This window comes from Panthera onca, chromosome D4 (genome assembly GCF_046562875.1).
Source record: "Panthera onca isolate mPanOnc1 chromosome D4, mPanOnc1 haplotype 2, whole genome shotgun sequence".
Classification (NCBI taxonomy): domain Eukaryota; kingdom Metazoa; phylum Chordata; class Mammalia; order Carnivora; family Felidae; genus Panthera; species Panthera onca.
In genome coordinates, this window is record NC_138351.1 from 44,640,138 (window position 1) to 44,660,076 (window position 19,939).

The 19,939-nt window shown below is 38.3% G+C and overlaps 1 protein-coding gene across 4 annotated transcripts in view; it reads left to right on the forward strand.

The window, feature by feature from the left end:
• The first annotated feature begins 363 nt into the window (after positions 1-363).
• DENND4C (DENN domain containing 4C) overlaps positions 364-19,939 on the forward strand; it is a 123,686-nt gene continuing 104,110 nt past the window's right edge. For 2 of the 4 annotated variants that reach the window (XM_060609683.3, XM_060609686.3), the window contains exon 1: positions 364-741. The gene's annotated coding sequence lies outside the window, so the exon portion shown is untranslated. The remainder of the gene's footprint in view (positions 742-19,939) is intronic. The other 2 variants (XM_060609685.3, XM_060609687.3) reach the window with 1 other exon arrangement.

Below are 19,939 nucleotides of genomic sequence, written 5' to 3' on the forward strand. Positions count from 1 at the left end.
CTAGAGGAGCAGCCGCCACCTGCCTGAGGCCGGGGCGATAAACCCACACCACACAGAGTCGGAGCCCCGCAAGAAGGGCAGCAGAGTAGCGCCCTGGGCCCTTCCTTCACTCCCAGCTCCTTTTCCGCGAGGGACCCGCGGAGCGAATGCGAAGGAGGGGCTCCAAGGGGGCCGGGCTGGGACCTCGCGCCCCGCGGGGGTCGCGGCGGGAGGCGGGGGGAGGGGAGCAGTGACCGCGCGGCCTCGGTCCTCCCCGGGGGCGGGACTCTAGCACTGCCCCGCCCCCGCGGCCTCCCTTTTCCACCCCTCCCCCCACGCCCTTTTCCACCCACCCCCGCAGTAGGAAAGGGAGAGGGAGGGGGAAAAGGAAAGTGCTGTTCTGTGGAAAAGGGCGGAAGGAGGGGGAGAAAAAAAGAAAAGGGAACAGGAATATGGCCGTCAGCTGTCGGGGCGGCACTGCAGCCGGCTGCTACTAGGCGACCCGCCGCCCGCACCGCCGGACCCGGGAGAACCGAGGCGCCCGCGCGGGCTCGCGCTCCCGGCCGTTATCGCTGCATGCGGCGCCCCTCGAGACCGAGCCCGTCAGGCGGCGCAGGCGCAGATCGGGCCGTGGCGGCGGCGGCCGCGGGAGCAAGTCCCCCCGCCCGGCTGTGGCGAGGGCGCGCAGGCCGCGTAGCCGGCGCTTTCATGCCCCAGCAAGGGGCTGTGTCTGGGTGGCACTGAAGGTGGAGCAGGCGGCAGGTGAGTCTGCGGTGGAGGGCCTTTCAAAGCGGACGAACCCTGCGGCGCGCCTCCACTCGGCCCGCGCTCCCGGGCTGAGAGGGCGCCGGACAGGTAGCAACTCGGAGGGTTGAGTTCCGATGGCCCGCCTGCGGGGGGTAGCCAAGGAGGCGGATAGTGGCCAGGGCTGGCGTTCCCGGCCTAGTTTCTCCGCTGTTTCCGGGGGCGGGGAGTCCCTGGAGCCTGCGGGGTGTGATGATGGGGGAGAGGCCGCGCCAGGACGGGCCTCCCCGCGCCGCCCGTCCAGGCTCCAGAGAGCCACTCGCAGGACGCGCGAGGGGTCTGGGCCCTGGGGACCTCCTGGGCGACGGCCGTCTGGGAGGGGGCAGGGCGGGGAGAGGGCGGGGATTGGGGCACAGGGGGCGGGGAGCCAGGGCAGGGGTCTGGGCGCGAGGAGAGACCTGGGGGCCCGGGCAGGTGTCGCAGGTGAATTGAGGGCATTTCCTCCTCTGCATTACCGTGGCTGAACCTCAGGGCTTCCTTGTGGGGAATGACTTTTCGGAAGACTGGTTCCATTCAACTCCGAGTGACTAAACACAAATAAAACCAACTAATGAGCCCCTAGAGCTGACTTGTGTAAAGAGCTGTAACTTTTCTACACCGAGGATGCTGTACTTTCTTTTTTCTTTGGATGCTTCATGAACCTTTTTCCCTCCCGAGGACCGTCTCATCAGAACAAATAAGGAATGACCCAGTTTTTAAATAGTACCCCCGCCCGGTCCCATTATGTGGTTTTTTTTTTCACACGGGAAAATTTAGGGCAGTTACCGAAGTCACTTGTGCAAATGTGAGGGTTAAGTGTCATCTCCAGTAATGAACTGTGTGTTTTTGCCGAAGAGAGATTGTCAAGCACTGTAATCTGGGAATTTGATTTACTGAGACTTTAATTGTGTGCAAACTCGTTAAGTCGCTAGACTCCAGTTTACGTGGGGATAGATCTTCCTTTCCGGTTTAGAAGGTGAAGGATATAGTAGAATATAGGAAAGAATTTTAGTGCTAAGACGCCAAGTTTTCTATAAGTACTTGATCTGAGGCTATCGTGTGAAATGAAGCGCATTGTTTATGATGATCTGTGTGCACATGAGAGCAAAATCACTATCAAAAGGAAAACTATCTTTGAGCGTTAGTCAGTTCTTGATCAATATAATCATGAAAAAAAAGCCCTTATATTTTATTTTCTGCCCTGTTATTTGTATTACTGTTAAAAAGTTGGTTAACTGTCTTGGTGTGAGACTGGGGACTCAGAAATGAATTTCGATTTGTATCCATGAGGATGATCTGCCTCATACACGCTTGCTTTGACTCCTTTTTCTAGCAATGGCAAACTCAGTCCACACTTTCCCCTACATCGATATCTCCTGTGGCCATTTTGCAAAAGAGTTGATTTTTTTTTTTTTGTATTACAGATTTTAGTGAACTGATAATAGGCCAGTTGACTTTGGCCATGGTACCTCACTTAGTGTACTACTGTTTAGACTTGTTAATTTGGATAATAGAAAAGCGATGATGTTAGAAATGTTGAAGTTGTATCTTGGAGTAATTTACTCTTGTATAATTTGTAAATGAGAGCATTCTGTTGTTGAGAGTAAACATAGTATTTTGTAGTATAAACTTGAGTTTCCAAGCTGAAGAAATTGGCAGTAGAGATGGTGTGTGGAGAGTGTTCTTAAAACGCAAATGTTTTAAATTACAAGGAACTGCAGTGATGTGTAGGCTGTAAAAATTCACAGTGCCAGACTTAGAAGGTTATTTGGTTGAGGTGCTCTCTATAAAGAAACATGTTAAGTGTCTTCAATAAAAGCTAATTTGTAGCTATACACAAGGGATTTTTGCATGATAAAGATACATAAAGGCACCTTTGCTCTTTATGTCTCTTTCAGTTATGACCAGAACATGTCATATTTTCTTTGGAGTTTCCTGCCTGGATAGTTACTGATTTTGCATTGGCTCTTCTTGCTGCTCAGTTTGAAAGTTAGGTTTCAGTCTTAGCCTTGCAGCCTATGTACAGGTTGAAAAGAAAAAGAAAGCTGCTGAGTCAGAGGCAGGTTGTCTTATTTGGTCTTTCTGATTTGCAGCAGGGAATTTCTGTTATAATTTCAATTTCCAATATAATATGCTTGCTGAAATTTGGTTAGTGAGGGCAAATAAGCTTTCCTAATACACAAATTAAAATTTTACCTTCTCTCAGCTGGTGCCAGGAGTTTTCTCTCCTCTTGCAGATTGTCGGTTTGACAGACTCATAGTAAATGGGATGCCTTGTTGGGATGGAAGATTCCTTTGTAAGGGTTAAAAATTGGGGAAAATTTTACACAGTACAGCTAGCGTAAAAGTGTATGTTTAGCATCAGATTGTAGGAAATTCCAAAATCAGATAATTTTATTATTTGAAAATTCAAACAGTATTTTTTGGGATGAAATTAGGTAGTTTATAAACTTAAAATTTTTTTCTACTTATGGCAGTACGTAATACATATAAATAAGTGTAATAGAGCTTAATGTGCTGCTTGAAAACTTTTTATTGGAAAGAAATATAACATGATTAAAGGAAATTCCAAAGGGAAAAAAATTGATTCTCACATATCTTACATTTTTCTGTATTCTTATTCTATTTGTATAATATATTAATCAGTAAAGTATACTAATCCTATCTATACTTGTGTATGATTCTGTGGGTAATATTCATATAATTGTCTTTTTAAGCATCACATTTTCCCCTGGTGCTGCATATTAATATTATTTTATGGTTTTGTAATAGTCCAAAGTTTTACTGTTTCACAGTGGATTTAACTTTTTCTCTGTGTTTTAGCATTTTACTAATTCCACTTTATTACTCTTAAATGATGTGATAATGAAATCATTTTGCTAATATGATGGTCCAAACCAAATTACTTTTTAAACTTTTGAGGGAGTAAGCATTCTTTGAACTGTTTCATTTGCAGTGGATTATTAGGGCTCCTATAATATAGTATTCAGTTGAAAACAGAATTAAAGATGAAAAGCTATAGATGTGTATGACTTGAATTTATTGAGTACATATCAAAATATAAATTCACAGTTCTCCCTATTACTGACTTACAAGTTTCTATGTCTACTAATTTTACTTTAAAAATATAATAAGTAATATTCTTATAGGAATTCTTTTTTTTTTTAAGTTTATTTATTTTGAGTGTACAAGCATGCAAGTGAGGGAGGGGCAGAGAGAGAGGGAGAGAGAGAGAGAATTCGAAGCAGCTCCACGCTATCAGCATAGAGCCCTGACCAGAGGCTCGAATCTGCAAACCACAAGATCATCACCTGAGCCGAAATGAAGAGTTGGAGGCTTTAGTTACTGAGCCACCTGGGCGCCTGCCCCCTTATAGGAATTCTTTTTTTTTTTTTTTTTTCTTTTTGCAGGAATGAATTTTATTTTATTTTATTTTTTTAATATGAAATTTATTGTCAAATTGGTTTCCATACAACACCCAGTGCTCATTCCAACAGGTGCCCTCCTCAATGCCATCACCCACTTTCCCTTCCCTCCCACCCCCCATCAACCCTCAGTTTATTCTCAGTTTTTAAGAGTCTCTTATGGTTTGGCTGTCTCCCTCTCTTTTTTTTTTTCCTTCCCTTCCCCCATGGTCTTCTGTTAAGTTTCTCAGGATCCACATAAGAGTGAAAACATATGGTATCTGTCTTTCTCTGCCTGACTTATTTCACTTAACACTCTCCAGTTCCATCCACGTTGCTACAAATGGCCAGATTTCATTCTTTCTCATTGCCAAGTAGTATTCCATTGTGTATATAAATCAATTTCTTTATCCATTCATCAGTTGATGGACATTTAGGCTCTTTCCATAATTTGGCTATTGTTGAAAAGGAATTCTTAATAATTAAAGTAATATTGTGAAAAATAAATAAAAGTAGTATTGTGGGACATAAATGTTTTTCAGTGTATCTTATTTCAACCAAATCTACTATTTACAAATCTAGATTTAAAATCTTCTGACTTATACAAGAGTAATTTTATAGGATTTTAAAAGTCTTTGTAATATTTTATATGATTCCTTGAATCTGGTTTTTTATTGTGTATATGCAGTTCATATATATCTTAATTTAGGGATGCTTAGATCCTAAAAGCATAGATGTTATGAGTCTCTTTTTAATTACGGAAAAAAGAATCTGTTAAATAGGTACTGTGCTATCTGCTAGGGATAAAAGATGAATAACATACAGTCTAAATATTAATGGCTAAGGAGCACTTGGGTGGCTTAGTCGGTTAAGCATCCGACTTTGGCTCAGGTCATGATCTCTTCGCCTTTGTGAGTTCTAGCCCCTCGTTGGGCTCTGTGCTGACAGCTCAGCCTGGAGCCTGCTTTGGTTTCTGTGTCTCCCTCTCTCTCTGCCCCTCCCCTGCTCACACACTCTCTCTCCCTCTCTCTCTCTCTCTCTAAAAAATAAATAAACATTAAAAAAGGTTTTTTTTAATATTAAAAGCTAGTAAGGTAAACAGTCTTATAAATAAATATCATAGCTACAACATGACATATCCAGAATAGAGCAAACTTCTCTATAGGAGCAGGGGGAAGTCCCTAAACTGTGTCTGGTGTGGATTAGAGAGGGTAATTTACATAGAAGGAGGCATTTGATTTAAAACTCAAAGAATGATATGAAAGGTACAAAGTAATGAAAACATGGTGGATTTTATCAAAATACAAGTAATGTAGTGTGGGGGCACAGGTAGTTTGGAGGGAAGTGGAGAGTAAGCTGGAGGGGAAGCAGAGGCTATGTCATGAAGGGTCGTAAAAGTCAAATAAGAAATTGAGACTGTACATTGTAGGGAACATAAAACCATGTAATGATTTTAGGCTGTTAAATATCTTTGGCTCAATTGTATGAAGGATGGATTTGGGAAAGCAGCTTGAGTGAGGCTGCAAGTTCATCAGTCAGAAGATCTTGAGGGCATCCAGGTGAGAATTGAGAACAGCAGTGGTAGGGATGGAAAAAAATGAATAAATTGAGAACTATCATGTAATACATACATTTACTCTGGCTCAGAAGCCTTGTCTCTAGCCATATCTTCTCCTTGTCTTCTTGTCCAGTGTGTACCTGTCACACCAGCTAACTTAGATTCTTTCTCTTAGAGCCCTTGTTTATGCTATTCCATTTACATGTTAGTTTTTCTGAGCTGTTTTTCCTGATCACACTGTCTATTTAGGGGGAAAAGTTATTATCATTCCACTTAGTTATTTTATTCTGTAGAGTTTCTTTTCTTACCTTCCTTCATATTTTGTTTCCCTTACTAGTTTTGGAGGTTGTATATGATCTGACTCCTTTTTATTTTTTGTAAGTGTGGGTCTATTTCTAGTTTCTTTTTCTGTTCCGTTGGTCTATGTATTTTTTAAATATTTGTTTATTTTGAGAGAGCGACAGAGAGAGAGAGCACACGAGCGAGCTCATGCGCATGCACGTGCAAACAGGGGAGGGGCAGAGAGAGAGAGAGAGAGAGAGAGGGAGAGAATCCTAAGGAGGCTCCACACTGGCAGCACAGAGCCCAGTTCAAGGCTTGATTGCAGAAACCTGGAGATCATGACCTGAGCTGAAATCAAGAGTCAGTTGCTCAACTGACTGAATTTATGCAGGCGCCTGTCTTGGCCTAGATTCTTATACTAATACTATATCGTCTTTATTTCTTTATAGCAAGCCTTACAGTCAAGTAGCATATGTCCTTCAACATTGTCTTTTTTCAACATTGCTTTGGTTATTTTGGATCTTTTGCATTTTCATATAAACTATAGACTAAGCTTGTCAGTGTTTACAAAAAGCCTGATGAGGAGAATTGACATCTTAATAATATTGAGACTTCTGATATTTTAACATGGTATATCTCTCTATGTATTTAGGTTTCTTTAGTTTTTTTTCTCTGCAATGTTTTTGTGATTTTCCTTTTATAGGCTTTGTATATATTTTGTTCAGTTTATCCTGAAGTATTTAATGTTTTTTGATACTTTCCATTGTTAATGAAACTGTATTTAAAATTTTTTTCTTCAACTTTTGTTGATATTGTAAAAGATACAATTGATTTAGTTGTCTTACTAAATTCACTTTTTTTTAATTCACTTTTTAATTCTAGTAGCTTTCAAGTAGATTCCTTACGATTTTCTTCATACACAGTCATGTCTGCAGAGAAAGCCATTTTTGCTTCTTATTTCCAGCGTATGCCTTTTGTTTCTTCTTGCCTTATTGCCACTGCTAGATCAGTGGTATTCACTAGAAATATAATGTAATTTAGAATTTCTAGTAGCCCCACAATAAGAGGCAACAATAAGTCAGTCATTAAATGTAATATATTTTTTATTTCATTACCTCTAGCATATTATTCACATGTGTAGTAGTTTCCTCAGCACTGTCATAACAAATTACCACAAACCATGTGGTTTAACAGAACAGAAATTTATTCTATCTCAGTTCTGGAAACTAGAGGTCTGAAATCAAGGTGTTGGCAGGTACATGCTCCCTCTGAAGGCTCTAAGAAGAATTCTTTCCTTGCCTCCTCGTATTTCTGATGGTTGCAGGCAATCCTTAGATATAGGGCTATTGAGAGTTGCTCTTTCTTCTTATGTCAGTTTTGGTAATTTGTGTGTTAAACATTTTGACCATTTCAAATAAGTTGTTGAATATATTGGTGTGAAAGAAAATATTTATAATATTTCCTTGTGATCTTTTTAACATCTAACAATATACCTTTCATTCCTCATATTAGTAATTTCACCTTTCACTTTTTTCTTGCTTTAGAGTTATTGATTTTTTTTATTGCTATTGCTTGTCCATTTTCAATTTTATTGATTTCTGCTCTTTTTATTTTTTTCCTCTACCTTTGGTTAATTTGTTTTTCTTTTTTTATCATCTTAAGGTGGACACTTATATCACTGATTTAAAAACTTTCCTGTTTCCTGGGACACCTGGGTGTTTGTGAGTTTGAGCCCTGCATCCAGCTCTGTGCTGACAGCGAGGAACCAGCTTGGGGTTCTCTCTTTCCTTCTCTCTCTGCCCCTCCCTTGCTTGCATGCATGTGCACACTCTTTCTGTCTCTCAAAATCAATAAACTTTAAATAAATTAAATAAATAAGTAAATAAATAAAAATTTCTTTTCTAATATAAGTGCTTCAAGCTATAAACTTCCTTCTAAACGTTACTTTAACTGCATTTTACACGTTAATTTCTGTTATTTTTTTAACTTAAAAAAATTTTAAATATTTATTTTTGAGAGAGAGTCAGAAAGTGAGCAGGGAGGGGTAGAGAGAGAGGAGATACAGAATCTGAAGCAGGGTCCAGACTCTGAGCTGTCAGCACAGAGCCTGATGGGGGCTTGAATCCACAAACCGTGAGATCATGACCTGAGCTGAAGTCGGATGCCTAACTGACTGAACCACTAGGTGCCCCTAAATTTTTTTTTTTTTTTTTAATAATTTTAGAGAGCATGAGTGGGGGAGAGGGGCAGAGAGGGAGGGAGGGAGAGAGAGAGAGAGAGAGAATGAATCCCAAGCAGGCTCCATGCTCAGCACAGAGCCTAACATGGGGCTCCATCCCATGACCCTGGCATCATGACCTGAGCTGAGACCAGGAGTTGGATGCTCAACTGACTGAGCTACCCAGGTACCCTAATTTCTGTTATTTTCATTCAGCTCAGAATATTTTCTAACTTCTCTTGTGATTTTTTTTTCTTTGACTGATGGATTATTTGGAAGAGTGTCTTTTAATTTCTGAATACTTATGGAATTTTATAAGATGTCTTCCTATTACTGATTCCAAATTTAATTCCACTGTGGTCAGAGAACATGTTGTATATGATTTATATTTTTTAAAATTTATCCAGACTTGTTTTATGGGCCAGCATCTTGTTTCTCTGAGTGAATGTTCTATGTGCACTTGAAAAGAACTTGTATTTTGCTGTTGTTGGGTGGACTTTTCTATAAATATCATTTATGTCGAGATGATAGTGTTCTTCAAATATTATGTATTCTTGCTGATTTTCTGTATGCTTGTTCTAATTACTAAGTGAGGAGTGTTGGACTCTCTTTAATTGCAGATCTGTTTATTTCTCCTTTCAATTCTGTCAATTTGCACATGAAAAGATGCTCAACATCACTCATCATCAGGGAAATAAAAATCAGAACTATGTTGAGATACCACTTCACACCTGTCAGAATGGCTAAAATTAACAACACAGGAAAGATGTTGGTGAGGATGTGGAGAAAGGGAACCCCCTTAAACTGTTGGTGGGAATGCAAACTGGTGTAGCCACTCTGGACAATAGTATGGACACCCAAAAAGTTAAAAATAGAACTATCTTATGACCCAGCAATTGCACTAGTAGGTATCTGTCCAAAGGATACAAAATTACTGATTTGAAGGGGCACATGCACCCTGATGTTTATAGCAGTATTATAAAAAGTAGCCAAATTATGGAAAGAACCCAATGTCCATAGACTGATGAATGGATAAAGAATGTATGGTATGTGTATACATACATATATACATAGATACGTGCGATGGATACATACATCAAAAAGAATGAAATCTTGCCATTTGCAATGACGTTGATGAAGCTAGAGTGTATTATGCTAACCGAAAGAAGTTAGCATACCATATGATTTCACTCATGTGTGGAAAAAAATGTTTGTAATGTTTATTTTTGAGAGAGAGAGAGTGCAAGTGGGATAGGGGCAGAGGGAGAAGGAGATATAGAATCTGAAGCAGGCTCCAGGCTCTGAGCTGTCAGCACAGAGCCCGACCTGGAGCTTGAACTCATGAACTTCGAGATCATGACCTGAGTCAAAGTCAGTCACTTAACCGACTGAGCCACCTAGGCGCCCCTCATGTGTGGAATTTAAGAAACAAAATAGATAAACATAGGGGAAAGGAAAAATAAAAGGGAGGCAAACCATACGTGACTCTTAACTATAGAGCTTAAAGCTTTGGAAACCTCTGATCTCTTTTTACCACTTCTGTAGTTTTGCCTTTTCTAGGATGTTATGTAAATGGAATCATATAATAGTCTTTTTATTTTTATTTTTTTTATGTTTGTTTATTTTTTTGGGGGGGGGGGCAGAGGGAGAGGGAGAGAGAGAGAGAGAATCTGAAACAGGCTCCATGATGATGTGGGGCTTGATCTCAGGGACTGTGAGATGACTGCCTAAGCCGAAATCCAGTCGGAGGCTTAACCAACTGAACCACCCAGGGGCTCCCCCACAGTTCTTTTCAGATTAGCTTCTTTCACTTTGCAGTATGCACTTAAGGTTCCTCCATGTTTTTTTTCATGGCTTGAGAACTAATTGCTTTTTTTTACTGAATCATCCGTTGTATGAATGTGTCACAGTTTGTTTATCCATTTATCTATTGAATGACATCTTCTCTGCTTCCAGTTTTTGGTGATCATGAATAAAGCTGCTATAAACATTGTATGTAGGTTTTGCATAGACAAAAGTTTTCAAACACATTGGGTAGATACCTAGGAGGCTGGCTGCTGGATCATATGGTAAGCTTACCTGTAACTTTGTAAGAAACCATTAAACTATCTTCCAAAGTGGCTGTTCCATTTTGCATATCCATGAGCAGTGAATTTCCTGTTCTTTCTATATTCTTATCAGCATCTGGTGTTAGGTCTTCTTTTTTTTTTTTAATTTTAGCTACTCTAATGGAGGTGTATTGGTATCTCTTTTAAGTTTGCATTTCTCCAGTGACACTGAGCATTTTTCATATACATATTTGTCATGTGTATATCATCTTTGGTGAAGTATATGTTCAAATCTTTTCCGTATTTCTTTTTTACTTGTTGGGTTGTTTGTTTTCTTACTGTTGAGTTTTTTTGCATATTTTGTGTACCTGTCCTTTATCAGATATCTGTTTTGCAAATATTTTCTCACTCTGCAGCTTGTCTTTTTATTCTCTTCACAGTGTCTTTTACAGAGCAGAAGTTTTTAATAGATTCTACCTTAATCTTTATTTCATGGATTGTGGTTTTGCTATCTAAAAACTCATTGCCAGGGACGCCTGGGTGTCTCAGTCGGTTAAGGGTCTGACTTTAGCTCAGGTCATGATCTCATGGTTCGTGGGTTTGAGCCCCATGTCAGGCTCTGTGCTGACAGCTCAGAGCCTGGAGCCTGCTTTGTATTCTGTGTGTGTCTCTCTCTGTCCCTCCCCTGCTCATGCTCTGTCTCTCTCTTAAAAATAAATAAACATTTAAAAAAATAGTAAAAACTCATCGCCAAACCCAAGATCCTACATTTTCTTCTGGAAGAAAGGTCTATGATCTATTTTATTTTACTTACCTATTAATTTTTATTTACTTATTTTTAGAATATTTATTTATTTTGAGAGAGAGAGAGAGAGAAAGAGGATGACCAAGGGAGGGACAGAGAGGGAGAGAGAGAATCCCAAGCAGGTTACGTGCTGTCAGTTCAGAGTTGGTCGTGATGCTTGATTCCACAAACCAGGTAGGTGATCACGACCTGAGCCAAAATCAAGAGTCAGATGCTCAGCCTACTGAACCACCCAGACCCTCCTAGGATCCATTTTAAATGATTTTTTGTAGAAGGTATAAGATCTCAATCTAAATTTGTTTGTTTTGCATATGGAGGTTCAGTTTTCCACCACTATTTGTTGAAAGACTATCCTTTCTCCATTGAATTGCCTTTGCTGTTTTGTCAAAGGTCAGTTGTGTCTTTGTTTAAAACGTTTCCTAGAGGTAGCTTAGAGTTGAGTCTTATTTTTGTTAACCCAATCTAATAATTTCTATCTTTTATTATTTATTTATTTTAAGTGTTTATTTTGAGAGAATGAGAGGGAACGTGCAAGTGCAGGAGGGGCAGAGAGAGAGGAGAGAGAAACTCAAGTAGACTCTGCTCAGCCCAGAGCTGAAGAGGGGCTCGATCTCATGACTGTGAGATCCTGACCTGAGTCAAAATCAAGAGTCTGTTGCTCAACCCACTAAGCCACTCAGGCACTACTCTGTTTTTTAATAGCGTTGTTAGACCACTTAAAATTAAAAAAAAAAAAAAAAAAAAAAAAAAAAAAAAAAAAATCAATTTTATTGAGAGATCTAATTTATACATCATAAAATTCACCCATTTAAAGGAAACATTTCAGTGTTTCTTAGTATACTTACAGAGTTTTGCAATCATCAGTGTAATCTATTTTAGAGCAATTTCATCACTCCAGAAAGAAATCTTGTGTTCATTAGCAGTCACTGTCTAATCCCTCACTCCCCAGCCCTAGCCCTAGCCCTTGGCAAGTACTAATCTATTTTCTGTCTCAGTAAAATTTGCCTATTCTAGACATTTCATATCAATGAAATCATACAATATGTGATCTTTTGCAACTAGCTTCTCTCATTTAGGATAAGGTTTTTGAGGTTCATTCATGTTGTATAAGTTTCTAATTGTGGCAAAATTGGGGCATCTGGGTGGTGCAGTCAGTTGAATGTGACTTTTGCTGAGGTCATGATATCACAGTTCGTGATTTCAAGCCCCCATATCAGGCTCGCTGCTGTCAGCACAGAGCCTGCTTTGGATCCTCTGTCCCCCTCTCTCTGCCCCTACTTCACTGTGCTCTCTAAAAAAATCAATAAACACTTAAAAGAAAAAGACTTAATTGTGGCAAAATTCACATAACATAAAATTCACCATTTAACTGGGTGGGGGATGGGCGAAATCAAGTGGGTGAAATGGGCCCAACCCCATTTAGGTCACCCTAAAATGGGTGAAACCCCAATTTCATGGGGGTGAAAAGTACACAGCATAGGGAATATAGTCAGGGGTATTGTAATAGCATTGCATGGTGACAGATAGTAGGTATACTTGAGGTGAGCAAAGCAGAATGCAGACTTGTGAAATCATTATGTCTGGTACCTAAAACTAATGTAACATTGTTACATGGTATCAACTATAATTTTAAAAAATAGTAAAAAAAAGTCCCATTTTAACTATTTAAGAATGTACAATTCAGTGGCATGTAGTACATTCACAATGCTATACAACTGTTACCACTATCTAGTTCCAGAATGTTTTCATCACCCCCAAAGGAAACTCCTTTCCTTGTAAGCCATCATTCCCCATGCTCCTCTATCCCCAACCCCTGGCAACCAGTAGTCAACTTGCTTTTTCAGTTGAATTTGCCTATTCTGGATATTTCCTATAAATGGAATTATACAGTGGGCGCCCGGGTGGATCAGCTGGTTGAGTGTCTGACTTCGGCTCAGGTCATGATCTTGTGGTCTGATCTGTGAGTTTGAGCCCCACGTCGGGCTCTGTGCTGACAGCTCAGAGCCTGGAGCCTGTTTCAGATTCTGTGTCTCCCTCTCTCTCTGCCCCACCCTTGCTTGTGCTCTGTCTCTCTCTGTCTTTCAAAAATGAATAAACATAAAAAAATTAAAAAAAAAAGGAATTATACAGTATGTGACTTTTTAAAATTGAGGCAAAACTGGCATACAACATTAGTAGTTTTAGGTGTACAGCATAATAATTCAATTTTTGTGTACATTACCAAGTGATCACCATAATAAGTCTAGTTACCATCTGTTACACCGTGCAACTGCTCCTCTTCACCCATGTCCCTATCTCCAACCTCCTTCCCTCTGATAACTACTGATCTCTGCTCTGTATCGATGAGTTTTGTTTGCTGGTTTGTTTTGTTTATTAGATTCCACATATAAGTGAAATCATATAGTAATTGTCCTTCTCAGTCTGACTTATTTCACTTAGCATAATACCCTCAAGGTCTGTCCATGCTGTCACAAATGCAAGATTTCCTTCTTTTTATGGCTGAGTGGTATTCCAGTGCATGTGTGGGTGTATACACACACACAGCTTTATCCATTCATCCATCAGTGGACACTTATGTTGTTTCCATGTCTTGAGTATTGTAAATAATGCTGCAGTGAACATAGGGGTGAATATTTTTTTTGAACTAATGTTTTTGTTTTCCCAGAAGTGGAATAACTGGGTCATATGGTATTTCTATTTTTATTTTAAGGAACCTCCATATTGTTTTCCATAATGGCTACACCAATTTATATTCCCACGGACAGTGGATGATAGTTCTCTTTTTTCCACAGCCTCTCCAACACTTCTTTCTTTTTGATAATAACCATTCTAACAGGTGTAAGGTAATATATCATTGTGGTTTTGATTTACATTTCCCTGCTAATTACTAATGTTGAACATCTTTTCGTGGGCTGGTTGGCCACTGACCTTTCTGTCTGGCTTCTTTCACTTAGCTTAATACTTTCTAGGTTCATCCATGTTAGACCATGTATCAGTAGTACTTCTTTTTATGCCTGAGTAATGTTCTGTTGCATTGAAATAACACATTTTGTTTACTGATTCTGACTTGATAGGTATTTGGGTTTTTTCTGTTTTGGCTATTTTAAGTAGTGCTGCTATGAATATTTGTGTATGTGTTTATAGGGACATATGTTTTTGTTTGTCATGGTAGACAAATTTAGTGAAATTATTGATAAGGTTGGGTTTGAATCTATTATCTTGCTATTTATTTTTAATTTGTCCTGTCTGTTTGATGTTCCTTTTTGGACTGAATATATTTTAGTATTCTTTTCATCTCCTCATTGGCTTGTTAGTGATAGATAGGTTTTTTTTTTTTAAGTAATTGCCTTAGGGCTTATAAATGCATCTTTAAGTTAACCACAGTCTTCCTTCAAATAGTATTATACTATGTTGTATATTACCCAAGACTCCTCCCTTCTTCCTCATCATTAAAAACAGTAATACTAGTTCTACATTATTGGGTTATGAATGTCAAATGAGCTAATGGATGTAAAATACTTTGAACATAGCTCATGCTTTTATTTATATTGCGAATAATAGAAAAAAAACTTCATTAGAATTTCTGGAATTTGTAGATTGTTTCTTTTCCAGCCTGCTTTAGCTGCCTACTTCCATGATCACAACCAGGACTGTTGGTTCTCAATTTGACTGTACATTACAGTTAACTGAGCAGCTTAAAAAATATTTATGGTAACATGTCACCCTTAAATTCTTATTTTATTGGTTTGGTATGTATTTTTTAAAGTGTTCCAGCTGGTTCCAATGTGTAGTTAGTGTAGAGAACCATTACCCTGGACTTTATGACCATAATCTTTAACTTAAAGTATTTTAAGCATCTAACTGACTTCCATTTCCTTTTTTGCCAGCTTATCTATTCTGGTACCCTAATTTGACATTTTTTACATTCCATTGAGATCCAGGGCATTAGCCACACCATTTTTTCACTGTCTATTAACCCCCTCATAGAGTAATTTCTTTCCTTACCCAATTACATTGATTCAGTGAAAAAAAAAAAAAAAATTAATGCCTATAGGTGTTTTGTACTATTTTGTGAGGTCAAGTTGTCAACTCCCTTGTTCCTCTCTTCCTTACTGTAATCGAGGTACAACTTCAGCCCTGATTAAATTCATTGCTTTGCCAACTCTACTTCCTTCAACCTGAGCAGCTGAGTGTCACTAGAGAAAACAAAGAACAGTGCTGATTGGTCTCACTTTAATTTACGGCCACAAGTTATCACTTGTGCCCCCACCATTATGTAGTCATTTTCCTGTTCCACTTTCATTACTAAGAAGACCATTTAATCTCTTTTCTTTCTATATTCTTGGCCATATGTGTGTGTGTGTGTGTGTGTGTGTATTATGTGTGTATCTATCTATCTATATGTATATACTTCAAAGAGGTCTTCCTTGATTGCACTATAAGATGAGCCCTTGCATTACCACTTTCTTTCCCTCTGTCTTGCTTTATTTTTCTTCATAGTACTTATGTTTTCTGAAATTATTTATAAACTTATACTTGTTTACTGATTGTTTCCCAACTATGATATAAGATCCGTACAGACAGGCATTTGGTGTTTTCACTGCTTTAATTCCCAGCATTTAGAACAATGTCTGAGGCTCAGTCATAGGTTATTAATAAACTAGCAGTGATTGATTAGTAAACATAAGAGCTCTTGCCCATTGGCCACAAAACTATAAAATACTTAGGAATAATCCACTCAAGACCTGGATGAAACAAACTATGATACTTTGCTTAAAGGCTTAAAAAAAAAAAAAGACTTGAATAAAATGGAGAGCCATACCATGCTCCTGAGTAGAGAACTTTATATTGTAAAGATGTCCATTCTCCTTAAATACACTGTTTTAGAGCAGTTCTAAAAAAGATCTCAACCCCCCTCCCCCCTGAAACTTGATAAGCTTGGATGAATAAGACTGAAAAATCTTAAACTTCCTCTTTACCTTTTTTTTTTTTTATCTGCCAGATCAGAAAATATTTAGAGCTACTATAATTAACTATGGGTGGTATTAGCTTGGAAATTGGCTAATGAAACAAAACAGAGGTTAGATTTTATAGGATTCTATAGGATATTAGTATATGAGAAAGATGAGAAGAGATTATTCAGTAAGTTAACCTTTCCATAATAAGTAGATGACATGGTTATAAATTTTATTCTGTACAGCATTTTTAAAGCAGTGATACCCATTTGGTATACTTGAGGCATGTGGACCTCTTTACTCTTACAGTTAGGAATCTAGTTAACTAGGCTTTAATCCTTAGGTCACCTTGTGTTTTATAAAACATTCCCCTCATTCCTTGACAGCTTAATTTTTTGAGCATGTTTACCTCTCTTCCTTTTTTTAAAAATATTTTTATTTCATTTTTTTAAGTTTATTACTTAAGCAATTTCTACACCCAATATGGGACTCGAACTTATGACCCTGAGGCCAAGAGTCACATGCTCTTTGGCTGAGCCCCCACCTCTCTCCCTTCTAATTTGTTACAATTTCCACTATGTATTTAGTAGTCAAATAAACTTAATAGAATTTCTTATAAACTAACACTAAATAGACTGAATGAGAGACTGAAAGGCATCAAGTACGTATGTTTTACTGGTTTGTGATATCTGTCGTAGATCTTCATGGCTGATACCGGGCTATATATGAATTGGTGAGGTTGCCAGATAGTAGAGTTTTTGAAACTTGTGAGGTGTTAATTTATCCCACATTCACTTTATGTTCAGTGAATAAAGTTTAGGAATGATAATCAGCTTTTAAGGAAAACAAAGGGACAAAGTCCATGGGGGAAAAATTTCAATTTATCGGGTGTTTGTTTTGCATGTCTCTTTCTGTGTATGTATATGTATGTATAGACGTATGAGATATTTTAGCAGATTTTATGTTCTACTTTTCCAGCTTTATAGAGCGTTGAGTTAAATTGGGAATATTCAGACTGGCAGTTAATGCTTTCCTCCCTACTTCTTGAGTTTAAACCAGTTATTCTACCTTTCCCACTTTCTTCCATATCCCTCTATACTTTTGTTGAAATCTTGAAGGACATGAACTGCTTTTTGAAAAAAAAAAAAATTTTTTTTTTAATATTTATTTATTTTTGAGAGACAGAGAGAGACAGAGCGTGAGTGGGTGAGGGGCAGAGAAAGAGTGAGACACAGAATCCGAAGCAGGTTCCGGGCTCTGAGCTGTCAGCCCAGAGCCGGATGCGGGGCTCAAACTCATGAGCCGTGAGATCATGACCTGAACCGAAGTTGGACACTTAACCAACTGAGTCACCCAGGTGTTCTGACATGAACTGCTTTTTAAAAAAACCTTTTCATTTTGAAACAAAACTCAGAAAAGTTGAGTCCAACTTTCAGAAAAGTTGGAAGAATATTATAATGAGCTCCCATTATATCCTTCACTTAGATTTGCCAGTTGTTAACATTTTATCACATTAACACTCTGAATAGTGTTATTTTTCTTTTTCTTTTTTTAAGCAAGCTTTATTCCCAGTGTGGGACTTGAACTTACAGCCTCAAGCTCAAGAGTCGTGTGCTGTTTTGACTAAGCCAGCCAGGGGTCCCAGTACATAGATGATAATGGTTATTACTATTATTACTGTTTTAATTTTAAAGAGAGAGAGAGATCACGATTGGGGGAGAGGAAGAGGGGGGAAAGAGAGAGAATCTTAAGCAGGTTCTACTTTCAGCAAGGAGCCTGACACGGGGCTCGATCCCACAGCCCTGGGATCATGACCTGAGCTGAAAAACTAAAGAGTTGTATGCTCAACTGTCTGAGCCACCCAGGCACCCTGCATAGTATTATTTTTTGATTAAACCATTAAAGCATGTATTTCCTAAGAACAAGGTCATTGTGTTATTCAATACAATGCTCACATTAGGAAACTCAGCTTTGTTATAAAGTTAATATATACTCTACCTTGAAATTTCTTGAATACTATTCTTTATTTAAAAATTTTAAACATTTATTTATTTTTGAGAGACAGGGGAGCAGGGGAAGGGCAGAGAGAGGGAGACACAGAATCTGAAATAGGCTCCAGGCTCTGAGCTCTCAGCACAGAGCCCCATGTGGGGCTCGAACCCATGAACCACGAGGTCTTTACTTGAGCTGAAGTTGGATGCTTAACCAACTGAGCCACCCAGGCTCCCCTCCAATGCTATTCTTTATAACAATTTTTTGTTTTTCTTTTCCCATATTCATTCTAGGGTCACACGTTGTATTTAGTTGTCATTTATTTGGTAATTAGTTGGACAGTCATGTCTGTAATAAGGACATTTTAATTTCTTCCTCTTTCATTTCTATCTTATTTTCTTCCTTCTCTCTTTGGGTTTATTTTGCTATTACTTTTTTAGGTTCTTAAAATTGAAGTTTGGATTATCAATTTGCTTTTTTTCTGATAAGTACCTAATGATATTTTTCTGTAAGCGCTGCTTTAATTGCATCCCACAAATTTTGGTATGTTTTCTTTTTGTTCAGTTCAAAATATTTTGTAATTTCCTTAAACTTCCTCTTCAACCACAAATTATTTAGTAGTGTGTTTAATTTCTAAGTATTTGGAGATTTTCCTGTTATCATTCTGTTGTCACTTGTTTCGATGCTCAGATTTTAATCTATTTTAATCTGGAACAGTATTTGAACCTTTCTCCCTTTCATTACACTGACTTCTTTTTAGAATTTTGCCCTTTAGTTATATTTATGTATTTGTTTATTTGATTCAGTTATAGCTGACATACAATGCTACATTAGTTTCAAGAGTACACAATAGTGATTCCACAGCTCTTTATATTATGCTGTGCTCACCACAAAGTGTAGCTACCGTCTGTCACTATACAACACTATTACAGTGCTATCGACTATATTACCTATGCTGTGCCTGTCATCTCTGTGACGTATTCATTCCATAACTGGAAGCTGTACCTCCCACTCCCCTTCACACATTTTACCCATCCTGTCCTCCTCTGTGGTAACCATCAGTTCTCTGTACTTGTGGGTCTGTTTCTGCTTTTGTTTATTTTGATTCACGTTTTTAGATTCTACATATAAGTGAAATCATATATGTATCTTTCTCTGTCTGACTTACTTCACTTAGCATAATACCTTCCAGGGCAATCCATGTTTTTGTGAATGGCAAGATCTCATTCTTTTTTTATGGCTAATAATCCATTGTGTATATATACTGCATCTTTATCGATTCATCTATCAATGGACACTTGGGTTAATATCTTGGCCATTGTAAATAATGCTGCAGTAAACATAGGGGTGCATATATCTTCTTGAATTAGTGTTTTTCTTTGCTTTGGGTAAATACCCAGTAGTGGAATGATTACATCATGTGGTGTTTCCATTTTGAATTTTTTGAGGAACCTCCATACTGTTTTCCATAGTAGCTGCACTAATTTACATTCCTACCAACAGTGTACAAGAGTTCCTTTTTCTCTGCATCCTTGCCAGTGCTTGTTATTTCTTGTCTTTTTGATACTCCCCATTCTGACTGGTGTGAGGTGATATTTCTTCGTGGCTTTGATATGAATTTCCCTGATAATTAGTGATGTTTTCATGTCCCTATTGGCCATCTGTATGTCTTCTTTGGGAAACTGTGTATTCACATCCTCTGCCCTTTTTTAATTGTAGTGTTTGGGTTTTTTTTTTTGTTTGTTTTTTTTTTTTTTGGTGTTGTATAAGTTTATATATTGGATATTAGTCTGTTATTGCTATATCATTTGCAAATATCTTCTCCTATTCATTAGGTTGCTTTGTCATTTTGCTGGTGGTTGCCTTTGCTGTGAAAAAGTTTTTTATTTTCACGTATTCCCAATAGTTTATTTTT